Here is a 4525-nt window from a genome sequence, read left to right on the forward strand (position 1 = left end):
TGTTTTAGCAATCAACATGCAATTTACTACATACACACACAAACACACACATGCCACGGAAATTCACTTAATAGTAATTTGTTCTGAAAAAACAATCCTGAACTTGGGCAAAAACTTACCTACTGAGGTATACATTACAGTTTAGTAAAATGCTGAAAGAGAAACTAAACATCCAAATAAAAAGGCCTAGTTAAACAAACATATTACACCCCCAGGGGAGGAACATTATATGGCTAATCAAAATAAACCACAGAAAACTATCCACTGATAGCACATCAGTAGATAATGATCATTTAAAATTTTTGTACTTGTTTATTTTTAAGGAGAATAAAAGAGTAAAGAAACATTAAAAATGATACAGAATTTCACTAAACAAAATAATAGAAATTCAACAATGGTTGTTATGCTGCATATCGTAGTCTTCAGATCAGTTGTTCAGATGATCAGAAATAAGCATGCAAAATGGGTCAAAAAAGTTATAAAAAATTAAAAAGGAAAAAAAAAATTAAGCCCTGCTTGCTCTTTTCAATAGACCAGCAGAAATCAACAGTACAATTATGCAAGCTATCCTGTACTTAATATGAATTTTCTAGGCTTTTCTGACAAGTATTTCAATTTTTTTTTTTCTCCAAATGCCTTCAAGGCAGGTCTGGCTGGCTTGAGTTGTGGGGATTGAACCACAGCAACCTGAACCTGACTGCTTTGTTGAAGCAGCCACTTAAAGAACAGAGCTAAGGGGCAGGCCCCCAAGTATTTCAATTTTTGTTGTTGTTGCTGTTGTTCTTTTTGAGACAGAGTCTCCTTAGATAGTTCAGTCTGGCCTTGAACTCACTATGAAACTCAGGCTGGCTCAAGCTCATGGTGATCCTCCTGCCTCAGCCTCCCTAGTGCTGGAGTTACAGGTGTGTTCCATCATACCCAGCTATAGCATGATCTTTTTTTTTTCTTTCCGGAACCAGGGATTGAACTCAGGCCCTTGCTCTTGCCAGGGAAGCGTTTATTCCACTGAGCCATCTCCCTGGCCCTTATAGCATGATCTTTTAAAGACTTGTTTTGTTGTACTAGGGGTGGACTCTAGGGCTTTGTGTATGCACACTAAACAGGCCCTCTGCCACTGGATCACAGCTACAGTCCCCTAAACTTATTTTTAAAATATATGTGGGCTGCTAATCAAACCCAAATTTTCTATTACCAGTCCCACCCTTGAAGTTGAAATACACAAAAAAGCATCAAAACGGCCCTCTAGAAAGAATTCGGTAAGTGAATCTTAGCTGGGGAGCTGGAGGTGTGTGAGCCAGGAGCCTCAGTCCTGTCCACAATCTGCTGCAGTCTGTGTGTCTGTCCTCTCACAGTCACGGTTGTCAGCATAACTCCTATTGAGAATTGGCCTGACATCTGTGGTTGTTGCTCAGTGGCAGAGCACTTCTCTGGCATGCTCAAGGTCCCAGGTTCAATCCCCAACATGGAAAAAGAGAAAAAAAAAGTCAACAACCTGGCTAATCCTGCTGACTTCTGCCCAGGAAATGGTCCTGGTCTGGCTCTGCCACCCACAGGACACGCAGTGATATTTGCTGACTTCTGCACCCTTCTTACTCCCCTGACTTCCTGGAGAGCAGAGCAAATACAGTAGCGCTGGATGGGCCGCTGGACCCACTGTGGCTCCTGAGAAGCCTTGGGTTGGCCTTAGGAATGACACCCTGGGGCCTCTGCCTCCAGACTGATCCAGGAATTTGGCCAGGACACTAAATACATGCAGAGCCATAGCAATTCTATAAGTAACCCTGACAATAGTTTTTAAAAGTTGAAGGATGTCTATGAGCTTGAAAATAAAAACTGATGAATAACTAGGACATATTTAAAACATGCCAAGCCATGAACCAATTTAAAACATTATAGAACATATTTTGACTTGGAAAAATCTTCCAGCAATACCATTATGTGAAAACAAAACAGTATAAGCTGGGGATTGTAGCGCATACCTGTAACCCCAGCACTCTCAGAGGCTGTGGCAAGAAGATCACAAATTCAAGCTCAGTCTGGGCAACTTAGTGAAACCCTGCCTCAAAATTTTAAAAAAATGCCTGAAGGATAGCTCAGGGCAAAAGTTCTAGCTTCAAGCCTCAGTACTGCAAAAATAAATAGCCCTTCCCCAGAAAAAAGGAACCCATGAGAGGTCTGCAGGGGCAGGAGGCGGGAAGGCAGAAGAAGGCTGAGTTGTAGGGAGGAGTGGGGAGAGAGGAGAAGCAGCCCTGGCCACAGGAGCCCGAGTCACTGGGTTGGCTCAGCTTCTACATAGGCAGCCTACTCAGGAAGACCCTCATGCTGATTTCTGGTCTTTAACAAAAGAAAGACAAAATGCTCTTAGATAAGAAAGGAACCTGTATGCCATAGCTATACTATAAGGGGGTCACATATGGAGGTGACACTGGTCTGAGTGGGAGCTAAGGTCAAACTGCAGACAGAAGAGGATGAGCAACTTAGTGCTAAGTGTCAGGAAGATCAGGCTCCTAGTCCACCCCTTCCTTCTCCCACCAATCCATGGACTCCGCTAAATCCTCCATGATCTTTTGAAGTAGTGTCACCCCAAGTGCTCTGTCAGAAGGTACTGCCTTCCTCTGTGACCCTCCCTGAGCTATGTGAACAGCCTGAGATCTGGGACCTTACTGTGCAAAGCTGATTCCTGCTCCCAGCTGTCTCTGCAAGAATCCTTCATCCCTGGGCTGTGGACCCCTCAGGATGGGACCCAGCCCAGTGGTGGCCAGAGGGCTGCTCTCTGGCTCAGCACTCACCATCAGCTGGAAGCTCAGCACCAGCCTCTGAGACCAACATGCCAGCGATACAAGCAAGCTGGACAGGACAGGAAGGAGGGAGTTGCCTCAACTATAGTATGCTACTAAGAAAGCCACACAGTGAGAGCCTCACATGAAGACAGCATCAGGGCACTTTACACCTGATCAGAAAAATTACTGGCACCAGCGAGGAAGTGAGGAAGACTGGACATGTGAAACTTGATCCTCCTTTTCCAGCTTTGGAAATAAAAGGGCCAACTGTGATGTATCATAGGTGGCCTTCAGAAGCCGAGTGAGGCCCCCACTGACAACTAGCAAGGATTCTGGTCCTGAGTCCTCAGTCCCACCTCTGCCCATGACCTGAACACAGCAGGAGGAAGGTTCTTCCCTGGAGCCTGGGGACAGGAGTTCCGTGGACCCTCCCACACCTTGACTTTGGCCTTGGGATCCTGAGGGTGGCCTCAGCCAAGCCCTCATGCACATGTCACCTACAAAACTGGGAACTGGTGAGTGAGTGTTGGTTTAAATCATCCCACCCCTGGTCACTGTTCTACAGCAACAAGAAACAAACATCTCCACTGGGTGCCCACAAGAAGCTCAGAGCTGGGCAGGAGCCCAGACAGCCATTGGGAGTGAGGTCTCAGGGAGAAACTGCACAAAGACATCCAGATTTATCTTGTATAAAGGAGAGACACTTTGGAGAGAGGGTAGCAAACCCTACCACCTCCAGAGAGCAGTAAAAACCCTCTGCCTCTTGCCATAAAGAGGACAGGAATAGGTGCCCGGCTTAGTTGTCTCCTATCACTAGCGGAGAGGCAGGATCACTGTGGCTTAGGGGTCAAGCACCCAAGACCCTCCCACCAGGGAGGAGGAAGGAGGGAGTTGCTTAGGGGCCAAGCAACAAGAAGCAAGCAACAGTTTATTTGACATGGGGACTGTTATGGTTTGTCCCCACTGTTATGGTTTGACATGGGGACTGTTGATGTCCCCCAAAGCCTCATATAGTCATAGGCAGCTTCTAGGGTTTCTGATTAATTCATGACCCAATGCTGGGATTATGAGCGTGAGTGCTAACCTGCCCTGGGGTGGGTAGCTTGAATACAATACAAGGGAGGGAAAGAGGCTTGTTCTCTTTTGCTTCTCCCTTTTGGCTCTTCTTGCTTTTGCTATTTTCTACTGCCATAAACTACTGTCCTCTGCCATGTGCCACTCTGCCTTGGAGCCAGCCAAGTGTAGACTGAAACTTCCACAAACTGTGATCTTGCCTTCCTTAATTTTTGGTATCAGGTATTTTGCCCTAGTGATGAGAGAAAAGTAACCCAGACAGAATTTGGTACCAAAGACTTGGGGTCATTGCTGTGACTATACCTGCCCATTTACTTTAAGAGCCTTGGGGGGTGATTTGTGGAAAGAGTTTGGAAAGGTTTGAAGATTTTGACTGAAAGAGTAGTGCTGCAATGCCTTTGGCTATTCTGTATGGGAGATTCTGGTCAGAGCTCAGAAGACCTGAAGGCATACAGAAATCCTTTCAATAAAGACCAGGCTCAGGAAGTTTCTTCTGGGAAAAAGGACTGCATTTGGTTGGTAGACTCCAAATGATGTGTGTCATGGTTTCACAGAAAGTTTGTCTGTATTTTTCTCCTGTCCAGAGACTTTGCCTGAGACTGAGATTAAAGGTGGGGAACTAATTAATCTGGCAGAAGAAATTTGAAAGTAGTTGAATGTTCAGGCTGTGG

This window comes from Octodon degus, unplaced genomic scaffold, assembly GCF_000260255.1.
Source record: "Octodon degus isolate 3935 unplaced genomic scaffold, OctDeg1.0 scaffold00031, whole genome shotgun sequence".
Lineage (NCBI taxonomy): Eukaryota > Metazoa > Chordata > Mammalia > Rodentia > Octodontidae > Octodon > Octodon degus.